This window comes from Silurus aristotelis, assembly GCF_946808225.1.
Source record: "Silurus aristotelis genome assembly, chromosome: 12".
NCBI lineage: Eukaryota > Metazoa > Chordata > Actinopteri > Siluriformes > Siluridae > Silurus > Silurus aristotelis.
This window is the reverse complement of record NC_139585.1, coordinates 8,407,713-8,427,317: the sequence shown is the minus strand read 5'-3', so window position 1 is coordinate 8,427,317 and position 19,605 is coordinate 8,407,713. Positions and strand designations below refer to the sequence as shown.

Genomic DNA, 19,605 nt, shown 5'->3' with positions numbered 1-19,605 from the left:
GATAGCCATGAAATTGTGAATGCTTTGTTGGCAAAATTTTGTAACCCTGTTCCCAATGTAGCTTTAGATTTCATTGAAAAGAGTCAAGTGCAATGCTTTTCTGCTCAGCATGTTTATAAAAAGTGTTCATTTGAGTGACTGGAGCCTCCCTGTGAACTCAAACCAGTCTGTCCATTCCTGCCTGGCACAGCAACAATCAATTGATGCTGACTGGGCGTTTTGTTTTGTTTTTTGCACCGCTCTAACCGTTAAACTCTAAACTGTCAAAATTACAGAAAATCATCAGTTTTGGAAATATTCAAACTAGCATGTCTGACAAAAATGATGCCTAAGCCCCTGAGATCACTGATGTTTGATGTGAGGACGACTGTGCAATTTTATGCATTTTGCTCCTGCCAGGTGATCGGATAACATTTTCCGCAACATCCGTCATATACTAGACCATTCAAGACCATGTATCTTTTGCATTTTAATTCCCCTTCGGGTCAGATTTCAGAAGAAAAGCTATATATATTTAATTAATGTACCAACCCAAAACTAAATATTATCTATCAGTATGCCCTGTGTTGACTGCAGATCAGATTTGGTATATTTTTATACTTTATGACATGAAGCTATGTGGTATTGTTCACCACAAAGTATCTTGCAGACCGGGTTTAGTTTCTATGAAAACATCAGTATCGGATTTGTTTTTAGTATACTCTGAATCTCTGGTATCTGCATCATATTGCCAATCAATAAAAGTTAAATCAGTATATTACAGATCAAATTCTGCCCTTAAAGAGTCATATACTGCACACAACTGTATGCCTTTATAAGCCTGTGCTAATACACCAATGCAATATTCATACCTAGGAACACGTAAAATTATCCAAAATCAAAAGAATCTTTGAAATATAGTCCCAATAATTGAACATGTTCTTACAATGTGTCATAAAACCACACCACTGAGAAAAATTCCCTCTGGTAATTATTGTGGAACCAAACCCAGCCATTAAGGTTGCACAAGCCAGTGCACTCTTAGTGCCGGTCCCAAGCCCGGATAAATGGGAAGGGTTGCTTTAGGAAGGGCATCCAGCGTAAAACATGCTCCAAGTCGAGCATGCGGATCACGAATACGGATGATCCGCTGTGGCGACCCCTAATGGGAGAAGCCGAAAGAAATGACTGTGCTGATTCCCCCACTTTATATTTGTTAACTTGAATGCTGAAAACACTTAGCTGATGAATCCACTTCCTGGAGATGTTAAGCATTTAATCAGGAGGGGATTTGATGATGCCAAGTGTGAGTTATTAATCAGAAGAGGCTTTTGGAAAAGAAGCACCAGACAGCTGATGTAGTCGAGCCGAATTCAAATAAACCCTGTTTACCGACAGTACAGTCCCGAAGTTTGAGAGGAAAAGCTGGTAAAGAAGGAATGATACAAAAGGCAGAAAAAAAACCCAGAAAAGAATGTGAACAGGCTTTGGAGCCACTCGTCAAGGTTCACTTAGTCAAGAATGAGACATGACCTATACTTTGTTGTCTGTTTCTCTTTCTCTTTCTCTCTCTCTTATCCTTTTCTCTCCATCCTGGCATTTATTCAGGCTCCATGATGGCCTGTAGCCAGACTAAGCAGAACGTTTGCTGATAACATCAGACTGTTGAGAAACATTGGAATTCACCTACTGAGCTCTCTCTCTCTTGCATGTAGTAAAGAGGAAACCATATCTTTATGCTATTTTTTTCATTTTCTATCTTGTAAAACCTATTTCTAGAGTTTTGTTTTCACCTTTTAAAAGTGTACCACCTTGATGCAGCTAACATTGTGATAATGTAAAATAATAGTGGGGGGGGGGGTAGATAGATAGATAGATAGATAGATAGATAGATAGATAGATAGATAGATAGATAGATAGATAGATAGATAGATAGATAGATAGAAAATAGTGCGTGTGTACAGTAAGAATTTCTAAGTACTGTACATGAACCCAGACTGCTGGAGTCTACTAAACAAAGGCACTACATACTAGAAAAACTGACATCTAGTTTACTTAATGTTTGTAAAATCTGTGAGTGAGTATGGTTGTTATTTATTTTCAATCCTTCTCATTTTCACCAACGGTTTCATGCGCTTGGTTATTATTTACCAACATCAACCCACAATGAATCTTTCTAAAATGCAGCCAATGATTTGTGCGTGCACATGAACACATACAGAGAACATGTTGAACACAAAAAAGAACACGGGGTAGCACACACAAACCTAACCAAGCATACACTAACACCCTATTGAATAATAAAGAAAGCCCTCCAGCATACAATTATAGAGGTCAAGGTTAAACTCGTTTTTTTAGTGTTTCTGATGTTAAATATTAATAGAGATACCAATCTATTGTAAAAGAAAGAAAATTCCTGTATGAAATGCTCAGGTCTCCCAGGTCTGAATGATGCCAGGTCTCTCTGATGAATCAGAATTACAGAGACGCATGACATTACTTCCTGTGTGTAACCAAGGTGTTTGTAGTCGAAGGAATGAGCATTTAAATTTAGTCTGCTAAGAGTTTCTCACATTAGTAGAAACAGAGTAAGTCTTCTTTATACGGGGAGAAATAACATAATACTGTCTTCCTTGTTATAAAAGAAGTTACAACATGCTGTCATTTACTTTCTCTTAACAACACACTCAGCATAGACCCTCGAATCATAGGGGTTTCAGTAGTGAGCAGGTGATTTGCAGTCACCTACAGATTAAACACCAAGCTATTTTTCATTGTGCATTAGCAAGCACAAGTAGGTTTAGACTAAGTTCAGTGGCATTGTCTGTCCTTCTAAAGACAGGTTTAGTTCACACAAAACTGCTAATTTGTCCTAAAGCCCTGATACCTTTCAGGGAATAGTTACATATCTGCCAGGAAAGTATTGAGTTAGGTGGATGAATAGTGGTCTTAAAGCTGATAAGAGATTAGGCTCAGGCTAGAGTGAAAGAAACTACACAAAGAATATGAGAACTGATTCCTAAGTAGACAAGGCTGTCTAGAACACAGGTTTTTATAATACTTTTGTACTATTTCCATTTGATACCGTATGTAAGCCATGTTTAATGATAATGTACTTAAGGGGGTGTGATACATAATTTCTTGATACTGCTTCTAAAGATCATCCTGCTCATTCCAAAGTCGACTGGTTAAAGATCAGTTGGCTAATTAAATGGCATGCATGAATGATGAACTCTTTAGAACATTTACATTTACAGCAAGCAGAAACTTACAAGAAACTGAGCAGAATTGAAAGCAAAGTGGCATTATAACTCTTCTGTTTTTAATCACCTAGGTAATAAACCCCTAAATAAAATCTTTAGCATGTAAAATATGAACAGAACACCAGAGTTGATAGCTGAAACATTAGTCAATAGCTTGTTGATGTAACACAGTGCTGCACAACCCTGCACTACTTCGATCTGCTTAGTCCTCCTTGCAATAAGGAACTTAAAACACTAACAAAAAAACAAAAATCAAGGCAACTAAAACATAGTGGTCAACACACTTGTGTTTTCATTTGCCTTGTTGGCTAGCAAATGCATCCACTATTCACTTTTTATCTGGACAGACTATAACCCTAACCCTAACCCTATACTTCCAGCATCCCTTACCCCTTTATAATCTAAAGAAAATGTTGCTAAAAGTATTGGACCTGCATATAAAGATTGGCCAAATCAAAAGGGAAAATATATGTGGACAAGCGTGCATACAAAAAAAAAAAAAGCAGAATCTATGCATCTCTCCTTACATGAAGCTCTTATATTCTACAGACAACATGTGGTTGCATACATGTCATCAGGTCAAAACAGCATTCTGGATGCTGATCAGACATAAAATACACACATATGAAGGCTGACATGGCACTCATTTCCTGTGTGTGAGAAATTCCTCACCTTTTCATGTTCTCATGTAGCTTAGCAACCCCACTACCATGGTTACTCTTACCGCTCTCTGCCTTGTATATATTTCTGCCGGATTAATCATACAGGTTAGCTGAAGGGGTGCTGGGGACGCAGGTGCCTGTCTCTTCTTGATGCAATGATACTTTATCATATTTTTCAAATGTTTGTATTAGCTTGTCTGCGTTGCAGGTAAAATAAAACACCACCAGGAACTACTAGCCTTATTTATCCACAATCAGACACACTGAAAAAAAATAGCTGACCCTGAAGTGTGATAGATTGTATTTCCTGTAAAAGGTTTCTGTTTTCAGAAAGTTTGACAACATCTGGCCCTTGTAAATGCTGCAAATGATCAAGTTCCTTCTTTCACTTGCTTTTTAGAAGGTTCTTCTTCTCCTTCTCCTCTTTTGACTGCTCTGTAACTCAGAACGCCCGAAAGCTGTGAAAGCAGCCTTTGTTTGGTTGTTATTTATTCAGTCCTGAAAGGAGTGCAGCTTCCACCTCCGCATCCTGGAGACAACAAACCCTCAACTGATCCTTCCCGATAATAAAGCACAATTCAGCGAGTCTGCACAGCTTCCACCTAAGGCCATCCACAGCCTCATAGCGTCTAGACGTGAATATGGGAGAGAGAGAAGGAGAGAGAGAGAGAGAGATCGAGAGAGGACCATGCAAATGAGGCCAGCCAATCGAAACATGCAATAATTGCATTCTTCAGCAACCTTGTTTATTATCTGCTTGACTACTCTGCTTGATGCCTGCCCATTTGGATTAGTTCACACTCAGTATATGCTGTTGCTACTCTGGTGTCCCTAAAGCATTTAAGGGTCATTTTAAAGGAGCAGTATGTAATTTTTTAGCCCTCTGCTGCCTGCAAGGCAAATTACATTGGAAATGAACACACTGTCATGACCTTCACCCCTTTATTTGGGCAAGTTCTAGGGGTTGGTTTTCATAGCCATAGATGGTAATAATTTCTGGGCTGGAACAACAATCCTTAATAAACAGAAGTCTTAAATGAAACAAGCCATATATACTGCACAGCACTATTGCAAATACATTTTGTAAGCATGTTTTTGAAATTGGCATGATTACAACACGCCTACACATTCTGAATAAATATTGCAAACTGCACCTTTACACTTTCATTTGCCATTTTATTGATCTGTTTTTTAATGCTGTTCTAGAAGTCATAATAAACTTCTGATTCAAAGCAAACCTGAAAATCCATTTGAATTCACTAATAAAGTCTTCGTCAAATAGATCATCCACTTGTCTGTGGCACAGAATTGACATGCAACAGTCATGTCAAACAAAAAAAATTTTAAACGTGCGTTTCATAATAGCCTTTTCATGCTTAGTTATGTTTAGACCTTCATGTATGTCCATCTGAGAGAGTGGGAAAATCCCTCTAGCCACCAAAATCATCACTCTGCATTTTCTATAGTTCCAGAATCTACGGTGGCCGAGAAGTGCAAAATACATTAACAAATCAGAAAACAAATGAACAAATTAGAATACACAATAACAAATCCGAAAACAAAATAACAAATGCAAAAAAAACAAATGAACAAATCCGAAAACAAAATAACAAATGCAAAAACAAATTAACAAGTCCGAAAACAAAATAACCAATACAGAAGATATCCGAATCTTCTTCAATCCGAAAACATGACAATTCAGACAAACCGGAAAAGGTAGATACAGTTTGCAAATGAAAACACTTATCGATCATTGGACAAGACACCTGTCATTCAGGATATACAGGAAGTACAAAAGTCTGTGGCAGGAGAAAGATGGAACTTATGTGTAAAAGTGTACAAACTAATCTTTATGTCATGATATACTGTAGCATCTCTAAAATCACTGCATATGAATGTCCTTTCTCAAAGTAGCGTTAAATGAATTCCATTTTCTCCTTGCCAATGTTTACTTCTGTTATTTTCTTATATTTAAAGGTGGACTAATTAAAATAAAAAAATAGTTTAAAGTAAACGGAGAAATTTACACATGTACAAGAAACAAGGTTATAATATTTCATGCTTCCTGTATATCTTGAATGACAGGTGTCTCTTCCAATGATCGGTAAGTTTCCATTCACAAACTATACCGACCTTTTCCGGTTTGTCTGAATTGTCGTTGTGTTTTCGGATTTGTTTGTGTTTTCGGATTTGTTATTTTATTTTTGGATTTGTTAATTTGTTTTTGGATTTGTTATTTTGTTTTTGGATTTGTTATTTTGTTTTTGGATTTGTTATTTTGTTTTTGGATTTGTTCATTTGTTTTTGCATTTGTTATTTTGTTTTCTGATTTGTTAATGTGTTTTGCACTTCTCGGCCCCCGTAAGAAACACTTGTATTTTATAACAATCATTAAAGTCCTAAGTAAGCCTGAGTACTCAAGTTGTAACCTTATACTCCTGAAGTATGTTTGAGAGGGAAAAATCAATAAAAATACAGTGATCTGGACACTACACTTTCCTCTGAGCGGAGGTCAGAAATGCCATTCAGATTGGACACTCATTAATTCAGAAGCAGGATTATGGAAATCCTGAACCGGGCCAGATTACTACAGCAGCTGCCACAGGAAAGTGCCAAAAACAATAACGATTGTTGTTGCTTTGTGCTGACAGGACGAGCCTTAAACAATGAAGCTCTCTATCCCAGCACAGTCACAGGAGATTAGAGGCTATGCTGAGGCCACAGAACCCTCAGAGAATCAGGGTTGTGAAGATTAACAACCATTAGCCTGTTACAGGTTTTCTACACTATCCACAGTGAGGGAGAAACCTGGATTTATACCATGCATTACTTTATTATTAATATTATCAGAGTAACTAGGGTTGGTACAGTGAACCAGTGAATAGTGTTGCAACCTTGTAGTGTTATATGTAGTAGTTTCTATGCATGTACTGCTCATGTCCATGAGAATTTCCACAGGGTTTATCATTTTTTTCTTACCTCCCAAAAACATATCAATAGTTAGCCGGCACTGAATTGGCTGAACTATATAAGTAAATGACTTCTTGTCTCCTCCCTCAGCAGATCCTTACAAATGAAAAGACACTGGAGTTGTAAGATTTCTTTGTGTTTAAAGCCCTCAAGCAGGACAAAAATCACAGTCCTGCTTTGTAATTAGACAATTTGCAAGTAATATACACAGGCTGGCCCTTTGGTTTAATAGTCTTCATTCAGGATACAGTAACAACAAAATAAACAAGCTACATCTTTGTTACAGCTTTGTTTCTTTTGTTTGTTTCACCTTTTTCTGTATATACAGGATTTCATTTCACTACCAATAAACTGTATTCACCTAAAGGTTCATGTTTCCAGAACTCCAGAACTTCCAGAAAATCTTTTATATTAAAACAAAAGCACCACTTCTGTTCCAAACAATACACTGTTAAACAGTCATAGAACAAACATGTTCAAACAAATAGGTTTTTTTTTCAATCTAGTTTGTCTTGGAGAGTAAATGATGATATTCCAAATACCATAAACGGTATAAATGAAATACAAACAACACATTAAAAGTGTCAGAATAACATATAATAGTAACATAAATATTGATAACAGTAATAATCATCTCTTTGTGGTTGAGTCCAAGCTAAAAAGTATAAAAGATAAATTGGCTGTTTCATTCCATAAAGATCATACAAATTTCAAATTCATGATATGTGGTATGTGGTATGAAGTTCTGCACACTAACGCAGTGTAGTTGGTAACTCTATGATGCCCTATTTAGGGTTTGATTTATTTCTTTGTATTTGTTTTACAAATTTCAGAAAACCTATTAATTTGAATTTGAATATTGTCAATTTGTAATCAATTATAAAAAAGATAGAAAAGTCTTGGCTCAGTGGTTAAGGTCCTGGGTTCAAGCCCCAGCACTGCTAAGCTGCCACTGGGCAAGGCCTTCAATCCTCTTTGTTCCAGCCGTGTTGTTTCATGGCGGTCTCTGTGCTCTAACCCCCCCGAAAAAGAAAAACAAATGTGCTTCACTGTATTGTAATATATAGTATATGTGACAACTAAAGACTGTCTACATTTTATAAGCATTTAGCCTGTCTACAAGTCAAGAGTCAAGTCAAGAAACCTATTTCAACCATATATAGCTGATGTAGTACACAGTGAAATGAGACAACAATCCTCAAGAAACCTTGGTGCTACATAAAACAACATAGAGCTACACACAGAACACAGAGCTGAGGACTAAAGAACTGTTTGCTGTTAGTAGAAAATAATAAAATATATAGCTTAGGAGTATATAATTGGTTCACTGAACTCACCGATTAAAAAGCTAATAAATTTACAGCTTAGTCTCTAAATATAAATATAGAAAGTGAAAAGAAAAATTAAATGGCTTTAAAAATGACTGTCAGTCAGACTGTCAAGTCAGTCTGATTTAATCCTGATCATGACAGCAGCATTTCAAAAAGCCTGGAAATATTCTACAGCTCTGTTAGTGTGCTGTTACCATAGTGGTAAATCTATTAATGTATCATATTACTAATTTTACATGCTACAAATCATTATAGACAGTACATGACCAACTATGAGACTGTTGTTCAAGTCCAATCCAGAGCCAAGCAGAGCAATCTTTTTATCTGACGATGACAGCAGACTGTGTAAGCAGTTAAAGACTGTGTTTTTAATATCACTATATGTGTCCCTACTGCATGGCTGCAGTTATGTCACCAAAAGTAAACTCCTATACTGGAGTTCTAACATAATAGTTTTGTTACTGGCTTTTTCAGGATTTTTATGTGGTCTAATCTGCCGCCTTGAAAACAGTTTGGTTGACTCTGAACAAAGCGGTCATAATGGAAGATCCAGCAATTTTCAGCGGACTAGCCCTGTCTTGTTAAGCGACTAATTAGCACTGTGCTGTGCTTTTTTATTATTATTATGTCAGCGACATGGGTGATATAATTTGCAACTTGGCACACGTAATGAAAATAGGACTATGACATGCTTTCCTTCAAAGACTCTATTAGAGCTATACACACTTTTACTGCTGGGTTACTGCCAAAATATCACACAAAGAACCAAATAGCACAAGATGCAAATCTTTAACAATCTTGCTTCATCAAAGTGATTTCACACATCAATGACTTGATGTAATTTAATTTAAGGTCTTTAAAGAGAATCCATTTAACAGAGAAGTTAAATGTAATTGAGTTAGCTGCCAAAACAGAGCATCTAAACATAATGAGATCCATTGCAATGAAAATGTTGTCAATTCTGAACTAGATGGGCAGGGATATTCATTCTGTTTTTGATATTGAGTTAGCCGAAGTGTGGTCTGTGGCCTTATCGTGCTACTATTTGGCCTCTGAACAGGAACTGACTAATATAAGAAAGACAGTAGTAACTAAGAGACAGAGAAGGAGAGAGAGCTCAATGTCATGATATGATGGGCTGATAGCAGGCTTTAATGTGTTGTTCCTTCAAACCCAGGCTCCTTTTCTACCCTAAATGAGGAATTTAAAATGTAAACAAGCACTGGCAGAAGCAGAATAGCGTGGTTATCATTTGTCTGAGTGTGCGTGCGTATAGGGTGGAGGTTAGATGGGCTTCCTTTCCCGCAGGCAGCTTGATCTATTGGCCTGAACAAAGATGACAGAAAATCATTTGGAATTTGGAGAGCTTCGAAAGGTCATGAGTTGAGTCTCTTTTTCTTGGATGCTTCAAGGCCACTGTTTCTGTAGAAGCCATGTTTAAAATTATCCTGTCAACTCACTCTCAGGAAAGGTTCATAATATAAATGTATAAAAAAAGAACTTCTACAATCATTAACACTGACAGAATAGAGCGATGCATCAAGCTGATATCTTTACCCTTGCTTTCGAATATACTCAGTGTTTGTGTGTGTGTTTCCCTTACAGGAACTTGACAGAAAGCGTCAACAACGCTTTGGGAACACTTCCACGTTTCCGCGTATGTAATCGTTCCAACAGAATAGCGAGACGTCACCAGCGGGGTGATGTCACGACCAGGAAGCTGTAAGAACACATGCCATGGAGACAGCACTAGCTTCTGTTTTTTCAGGAAGTGCTCTGTGTGTGTCTGTTTTTGTCGCAGGTATTGGTAAGTCGGTAAAAAAAATAAAAATCTAAATGAAAATGGAAAGGCAATATAAAGGCAAGCAGGCTTTCAGGCTTGTGTGTAGATTGCTTAGGGTCGGTGCATGCTCGGTCGTCTCTAGGTCACGCTCCACCTCTCTTCCTCCGAGGAGGGAGATGGGATGGACGCCAGCGATCCCATAGAGGATACGCCCCCACAGCCAGTTCAGTTCAAGGAGCTGTTGGAGGTAGTGACTTGGGCTCTAGCCAAGCTGGATATCGCCTAGCCAGTTACGAACATTTCCTGCAAACGACATCACTGCTTTCACTCCGGAGTTTGCCTTTTTTCCCAAGCACTGAGGTGACCAGGTCATGGAATAACCCTTATTCGGCCCACCCCTTCAGCCCCAACATTTCTCTCTATGCTAATGTAGTAGGCCTGAAGTAGTGTGGTTGTGGAAACCATGCCCCGGGTTGAAGAGATGCTGGCTGGCTATCTCTTCCCAGGTGCTGCATCGTCCCTTAAGGCCCTGGTACTGCCCACCAAGCCTCTGAGGACTACCTCGGCTTTGGTGGGCAAGGCTTACACCATTATGCCTGTGCACCATGGCTGTGTTACAGGCTTATAAGGCCGACCTGCTGCGAGATTTCGAATAGGGAATGCCAACGGGCAGTGATGGGGTTATAGAGCTGCGTTGTGCTACAGACCGGCCTCTGGTCTCTACACAGAGACACCTCTGGCTTACCCTGTCAGATTTGTCTGACAGGGATATAGCCGTCCTGCTGGACGTCGCCAGTGTTCCAGCGTTTTCTCGCTGGATGGGGGGGCTGCGTCCCATTTTAGATCTATGTCAGCTGAAACGCTCTATATTGGGACTCAGGTTCAAGATACTTACCCTAAAACAGGTCATGTCCCAAATCATGGTCTATAAATGCTTTATAAATCTAAAGAACGCTAATTTTCATGTATCCATCCTTCCTACACAATGGTTGGCTTTCGGGGCCGAAGCTTACCAATATCAGGTCCTTCCGTTTGGCCCTGCACTCTCACCATGCACCTTCCCAAAGTGGCTCCTCTGAGACTCCGGGGCTTCCACATCCTGAACTATATCGACAACTGGTTGATATTAACCTGCCAACCCGAGATGTCATTCTCGCCCATATGAAGGAATTGGGGTTAAGACTGAACACCAAGAAAAGTTTACTTTCTCCGCTACAGAGAACCACCTATCAACTCTACTCGTGCAGGAGACCGTTATACGGGCGCAGCTGTCTCCTGCATGAGTTGAGTCTATCCTCACGACCATCAAGAGCTAGCTACTCACTGTGAAGCAGTTTTAAAGACTGCTGGGTCTTATGGCAGAGGCATGGTGCCACTTGGCCTCCTATACATGCAACCCATGCAGTGGTGGCTTCTGGGACAGAGGGTTCTCCCAAAAGGGCAACCCACTCCGCACAATCAAGGTCTGCGCTCTTGCCCCATTTACAAGCTGGTGTGACAGATCCTTCTGTGGGCCCAAGGGAAGCTGCTCTCACTGAGAGCACTACACAGTTCATCCAGGGGCGGTTGAATTAAGGAGCAGATGCCTTTTCAAGGCAAGGGCCGAGGACCAGGGAATGGAGGCTCTGTACCCTCTGAATGGAGGCACTGTACCTTCTGGTTCTCCCTTACTCAACCAGCCCATTTTGGGCTGGACGCCATGGTACAGGCATGGCCGAGGCTCCACCTGTATGCTTTTCCCCCTGTAGCGCTGCTCCTGGGAGTTCTGGAGAGAGTTCGCCAGGATAGAGTCCATCTCCTCCTGGTAGCCCCGTGCTGGCCAGTCCGACCCTTTGCTTCACCCCCGCCCCTGAGCTGTGGAGGCTGTGGTTTGGAGAATGTTCTTTACAACCTCTGCCGAGAGACCAGTGGCTAAGAGCTGTGCCCCCTCATGGTGTGTAGGTCACCACTTAGACCCAGTTAATTTCCCAGTTGGCCCAGTGCTGGTATTTATTCAAGAACAGTTTGCCAAAGGGTTGTCTTCTTCCATCCTAAAGGTGCATTAGCATTGTTGATGCAGCATCTCGTTCCCTCAGGGAAGCAGGGTTACATACATAACCAAGAGACGGTCTGTATGTGTGTGTATGTATATTATAAAACCTATTATATTAAAGCCATTCTAATATTGCTAGGCAAAATCTTAAACTTCTTCCAATTCAGTACTATATATTCTTACTGCTTGGTGTGTCCCACAATGATGTTCTAAAAACTATATTATGTAGCACAAACATTTGAAATTCTGGTCCATGTTGACATGATTACATCACATAATTGCAGCAGTTGTTATAGGCTTCCTGTCAGCTCACAACATCCATTGCTCTTTTCCTAATTCACAAGGTTTTCCTACTGGCAGAACTGCCACTCAATGAATGATTTTTGTTTATTACACTATTCTGTGTAAATGTAAGAGACTCGTGTGAAAAGCATAGGAAATCAGCAGTTTATTAAATATTCAAAGCAGCCCGTCTGCCACCTACAACCATGCCAAAATAAAAATTCCTATGATCACATTAACTGACAAGTATCTTCAAGGTTTTATACATTTTTCTCATACCAGGTGATTGGCTGATTGGATAAAAGCATTAATCTTGGGATTTACATTTGTGGCATTTAGCAGATGCCCTTATACAGAGCGACGTACAAAAGTGCTTTGAGTCTCTAGCAATGAATAAATCTACACTGGTAAGCAAGATTACAAACTTAATATATGTACTGTTGTTCCTAATAAAGTGTTTTGGTGAGTGTATATGATCATATTTTATCTCAATATAGCAAACCTAAGCTTCAGTTTCTCCCATTAACATCCAATAAAATCAAAATCCACTGTGACAATTGTTAAGTCAACAATCTTAGTATATGACAGAGTATTAGACATATGGTGAAAAAATATGCTTTGTAAGTGCAACAGAAGTAAAAACCCAGTGTGAACTGACAAAATTACATTTTTGCTCAGAATGCTAAAATGGACAACACACAAACACACACACACACACGCACACACACACACACACAGACACACCTACTGAGACTTATACTTCAGTAAGTCCTCATTTTTGATCAATGATATCCACACATATCATTCACTCATCACATAAACAACCATTTAATGATTTGCAGTGACTGCAGCATGAAGCATCAATGAGAGACAGTACTGTTCCAGGCTGTTATTTTGGCACCCAAAGAAGATCACTAAAACCTAAACTGACAAGCTCTGCATACAAAATACATCATTAAACCCAGAGATGCAACCGCAGTAGTAAGCATATGTAGTTTCAGGCTCAATCGCATTCAGAACCAGTGTGATATGGTAACATTTTAGTGGCTCTTTTTATTGATTGCAATTCTCTTCATTGAAGTGTAGCGATTTAAGAAATGTTTCACATGACTTGCGGTTTGGCTCTCCACGCAAGTAAGAGTCACATTTTACTGAGCTTTTTTTTTTTTAAAAAAAAAATGTTGCTTTCCCACTGCAACATATGCTGCACATCACATGTGAGAGGGTTTGGGGTGTGTCTACAGTATCTATTGCTCAGGAAATTAGATGTTATCCTTTCTTTTTCCTTCCTGCTTATACCTTCTGAAGAAGTGTTTCACTTTAATGTAAATATTTTACATTTTTCATTATAATTAAGACACATGACCTGAATACAACGCTAACCCATTTTACCATATGAAAAGAAATATGCAAAATGCTATCACAGGTACTATTGTTCACATATTATCTCAGACACTTATTAACAATACTCTAGTCATCCACAGACTTTTCAACCTTATTTCACGAAACGCAATACAAATTTAACTTGAGAAGATAATGTTTTTTATTCCCATACCCTACTTTCTTTGCCACAGTGATCTCTGCCTTACTAATTTTTTATCTAGATTTGCATGCCTACTTTTTATAGTGTTGTAGAAATAAAATTAAACTGAGTTAAGAGAATATAAAACTTAGCATATACTACTTATATTTAAAAGCAGCTTTTATAGTATAGTGTATTGTAGTATAGTATAGTGGGTATAGTGGGATGAAATAGCTTTTTCCTAGCCTTCTCCTGACATTTTAACTGTTTTGATAAGTAATAATGTGCCATTAGGGAACCCCAGACCATTACTCAGAAGTCACCATTAAGGAGTGACCTTTTCATGTCAGCCATTCCTTATAATAAAGAATGTAAAGGACAGATGGCTTATAACATCAGGGCTAGAATTACAACCATGCCGTGTTATGCCATGCTATGTTATATTTAATGTTTGCATTTGGTTAGCTGCTAAAGCTTAACCAACAACAGGGCTTCTGGGGTGTCCGTTTATATCAGAAGGTTCAAAATACCTATGTAACTTAACCATTGTGCAATTTAAATGTACATGTCAATGGGCTTATCTGCCATTTTATTCTTTAGAGAAACATAAAACTACTAGCTCTGAACAATGTGAGAATTTAATCATCAGAAATAGGTTTCCAATTAAATATGCTGTCATTTGCATGCATTTTCCTTCACAAGTTTTTTTTTTTTTCTTCAGTTAGATGTCTGCCTACTGCCAATTATTTGTCTTTCTGTCTCCAGCACCAGATGTGCACAGCAGATCCAAGATGATATGCTCAACAAACACTGTTTAAAGGCGGGATTTTTAAAGATGACCACCTGCTCCTTCCCACGGAGAAGAAAAACAGACGGAGGCCTGAACTCAGATCATTACTGTGATTGTGCTATTTCTTTGACATGTTACACTACTTCTGCTCATCCAGGAAAACAGGGTTAGAAGGAAAAACTCAAAGTTGTGCACTAGTTTCCTCCCAAGCATTGCATTTGTATGATCAATATAAGCAAAGAAAAGAATTTGTCAGCTATTAAAAAAACATGCAGATTTTGACAACGGTTTGAGCAAGGTAAATATGAATGAAGTGTTTTCAAGGGTCAGTATCTCTCCTGCACTGCAACATGAAAAACTGAAAGGCCCTTCTGACAGGCTTCTGTTCAAATCACAATCACAGCCATAGATGTATAAGCATCTTAAAAAGAAAACAGATAATTTGGTATGCTTATTTCCACACATTCCATGACCATTTTTGCCATTTCTACGCCTGAAAGCAATTTGATGCTATCGCTCTATGTGCTGTTGAATCTTTGTTAAAGCAAGGGAAAGCAATTCTCCCAAAGCACTGCACTGCTGCAGGATTTATTTCTCCCCCTCATTTTACACACCTGTATCTGATCGAACTTCCTCAGAATCTTAATATGCTGAAGCACTTAACACTGCACCATATGATGCAATAACATTAATAATAAAAGCCAGATGTATTGTAGAATAGACCGATTGATTTATTTAAGCATGGAGATAAATGTAGAAAAAATAAAAGTATTCCCACCTTGCATTCAGGCCTTGTGCCTGATCCACCAAGACCCTGACCATGATAAAGTGAGAGACTGAGTAAATCAGTGTCATGTATTGGCTAATACTATCATACTATGCTAGTATTAGCCAGTACATGGAAAAAGATGCCATATGAGGTGCTAATCTGAACTCACCTGATCCCATGATAAGTCAAATTTGCCATATCTTTCCCAATTTATATACTGTAGTTGTAATAAATGTATGAACCAACATTTCCCATGTACTTGCTAATAACCATGAAAATTGAGCAAAAAAATTGGGATATGTATGCCTGAGATCTGCAAGCCTAAAAAATGACTATTAGGTCTCATATACACTAATCAGGGATAACATTATGACCACCTGCCTAATATTGTTTTGGTCCTTCTTTTGATGCCAGAACAGTTCTGTCTTGTCGAGAAAGAACAGCATTAACTTTTTCAGCAATTTGAACTACAGCAGCTCATCTGTTGGATTAAACCACACATCCAGTCTTTGTGCCCTACATGCAACAATGAGCCTTGGCCAACTATGACCCTGTTGCCAGTTCACCACTGTTCCTTCCTTGAAGCACGTTTAATAGACACTGACCACTGCAGCCTGGGAACATCCCACAAGAGCTGCAGTTTTGGAGATGCCCTGACCCAGTCGTCTAGACATCACAATTTGGCCCTTGTCAAACTCACTCAAATCCTTACAATTGTCCATTTTTCCTGCTTCTACTTCCACTTGCACTAATTTTTGGTTACAACTTACAACTCACCCCTCACAAATTAACTTTTTTTACTGCAGCCAGACTATCATTGTTCTCAACTTTTGAATATGAGTTTAATGCTCTTTTTATAAATTTATTGATGCTTTACTATACAATCTTCTGTCTTCATACAAGCTACAGCGAAGATGAAACGATATGAAATATTTATAGTAGGAGAGATCCGCCGATAAACACCAATATCTGATTCAGTCTGTCACACACTAAAATAAGCACATTAAGTCATAACATACCACAGTATCAAATTATACTTTCTCATTTTTTTAACAAGATTACAGTAAATGTCATATAAGACAAAAAACAGCAATGCAACTATATACCAGGTATTAATATCAAAGCCAAGTCAAGCCTGAAATGCTGGATCAGTGTCAGGATGACAAATGATTTAATCCACTTATATTTTTTCACTGACACAAAACATATCATATATGTGATAGAGAAAGTAACACCCAGTGTTGTAAACTTGCCAACAAAGGTGCTATCAGAATGACACTGAAATAGAAAGGTGAGATCTGTGTATTCTGAGCAAATCTGATTATGTTCCATTTTGATTACACTGGTGTCTAACACTGTTGGCGACAAATGTGCATGACAGGGGTAATCTATTTGCCATATTAAACATTAATTAAGCAAGTTTGTCATTTAAAAATAATGTGTAATTCAGCATTTTCACGTCTTTTGATTGGATTGTCGGACAACGCACTAGCCAGAGATCGCAAACCGCATCTGTAGCAAACCGCACAAGTTCACTTTTCAAGAAAAGTTGGACATATTGAGGAAAGGTCAGCCAAAATAGTTCAAAAGCAGTTCAAAAGAATAACCATTTATACTTTTAATTAAATGTAGTTAATTAATTCCTGTATAATTTGCATAAAAAACAAAAAATCTGACCTTATTTCAAATCTCTATAAAAACCGTAATGCACAAAAACACACAGGGTCGTTTTAAGAGGTTAATATTGATGCTTTTCCTAGAGATGATGTATGATGTATGTGGCTGCAGTGAAAGGAAACGTGTTGAATTGTGTTAATTGAGGTTCTTGCTTTAGTAAAGTCATTCATTTTCACTGCATGAAATACCTTTCTGTGATGCAGTGCTCTCTTATACTGTATTTCTCTATAATAATGATGGTTTATATAGCTGTGGTGTCATAATTATGGTATTAATATGTGGATTGATTCGGGAAGGAAACCACTGCAGGCTTAGCTGTAAAATGCACGGCCTGTCACTGGTGAAATTATACTATAGAATAGCCGAAAACCATTTTAGAATTCCATAATGCACCAAATTGTTTACTTGGTTGCATCCCAAAAATGCAACCAAGAAAAAACATAATACACTTTGAATTTTGTAGAAAATACTAGAAAATGTAGTAGGGTGCCATTTCCGACATGGGACAGCTACAGGTAAGGAAACACTGTGTTAAAGAACTGACTACAATGCATTATTATGATATAAACCTTTTTAAATGGTTGCTCATACTTTATACTACACATATGTATGTAACCATTTTTCTATGCACCTGCACAGTAGATTAATGGTAAAATATTACAGCCCATACTGACGAAATGTTTTTCCTTAAAAATAGCAAAAACTCCATCCTTATCATCTCTTAGTATTACACTAATCAGCCTATGAAGTAAAGAAATAATCAGCACCCGCGTGTGTGTGTGTGTGTGTGTGTGTGTGTGTGTGTGTGTGTGTGTGTGTGTGTGTGTGTGTGTGTGTGGTTGCAAACCCTGTGGCCTAAGCTGCACCAGCATGAACATAAATCTGCTATGAAATGAAGATATGAGTGGGAGCATACATGGAAGGACAATCCCATCACTTCACATTCACAAGGGATAAACAGCACATGAGTGATGTTCCCTCTCCCTTTCCATCCTTTTCTCTTTCTCTCTCTCTCTCTCTTTCTCTCTCTTTCTCACATCCTTTCTCTCTCTCTCTGTGTCCTGTCTACTGTAGCATACTATTAATAGTGGAAGTGATTGCATCGGCATCTCAGCAAGAGAGATTCACAACTCATCTGTCAAATCAGCAAAAATCCCGGCAATACACTGGTGACTAAAGCATATATATTAAGCACGAGAAAGATGGGATGGCCAGGCTCCGTGTAATATGGCAAACAAGGAATGCTGAACCAGCACTACGGTTAGATTTGGTAACAGAGAACATGTACATATTTCTGGTGCAGTTAAAAAAAATTACCAGCATTAAAAGCTACACATTGTTAGAGAGGACAAACCTATTTAAAAAAAAAATATTGAAAGTGTTGAAAGTTAGATACATTGTCCAAAAAAAGGGATTGTTCATTAAACAACATAAAAAAAACTGACTCATTTGCACCAAAAAAAGCTATAAGCTTATATCTCTTTTTTCTTGCCTGCTTTGTCCTCTCTTTCTGAACATTCTACACACAGAATACTTATGTATAGTTATAAAACCTATGTATAACATATGTATATATTAAACATAGACGGAGAACAAACAGACAGCAAAGTGAACCGTGATATATTGCAAAATAATCAATACTGTAATTGGAGTAGAAGTGAAGAAATTTATATTAAATGACAAGCGAAATGCAAGTAAAAATAAAACACTGAGAAAAAAACGTGTTAACATAATGCAGAGGCTGTTAAGGCCCGATGAATGGAGCGTACAGAAGTGGAAATTAGTCATAAGAACCCGTAAATCAGCAGTGGCAGTTCCCTTGATGTTTCATATGGCTGAAAATTGTGTTAGAGGGTTGCAAGGGGACAGCTGGGGGCCTTCAGAATAGTGGAGAATTATGAGCGCTGTAATGTTTCCTGACACCGCAGAATCACAAAAGATAATGTAATGCAAGAAAAAAATAGAGTATAGATTGGTCAAATTCATTCATTTACAACAGTGTGAAAAAAAAAGAGATTTTACTGTAATTGAGAGTCACATAGATCAATAATACCTTAAAAGGGCCTCTATTTATAGCAATAATTCACTTTTATTATCATAAAAGCAAGATGTGTAAAATCTCATGTCATAGTCCTCACTTTAATGCATCTCATCACATGGATTTGGAGCAAAAACCATCTAGGACAGGAGGATAGAAAAAATACTGCACTCAATAAAAAATAAAATACCCTATAGGCAGCATTGTACCTGTACAGCATTGTGTCTCTACCAATCAGAACATAGCTTTACTTAATTTTAGCCAAAACATCATATATATATATATATATATATATATATATATATATATATATAAATAATAAAAAATTATAGATTTTTAACTCAGAAAAAATATGTCATCCTTTATTATAATAATTGAAAGACTGAAAAGATGTATTAAATGTTTGTTTATGGAAGGAGTCTCCAGTGTCCATCCTTTGTATTGGTCAGTAGGTTTTCCACGATGGGAAAGTCTTCATTACATAAGGCTTTCTGCTTTTTAGTTTTT

General features: G+C 38.0%; 1 protein-coding gene across 2 annotated transcripts in view; it reads right to left on the bottom strand.

Annotated features, from left to right (window-relative positions):
• ptprea (protein tyrosine phosphatase receptor type Ea) overlaps positions 1–19,605 on the bottom strand; it is an 82,927-nt gene that overhangs the window by 53,446 nt on the left and 9,876 nt on the right. The window contains exon 1 of one of the 2 annotated variants that reach the window (XM_083556511.1): positions 3,915–4,535. The exons of the other annotated variant lie outside the window; for it this stretch is intronic. The gene's annotated coding sequence lies outside the window, so the exon portion shown is untranslated. Of the gene's footprint in view, positions 1–3,914; positions 4,536–19,605 lie in introns of those variants that run through there. 2 annotated transcript variants of the gene reach the window in all.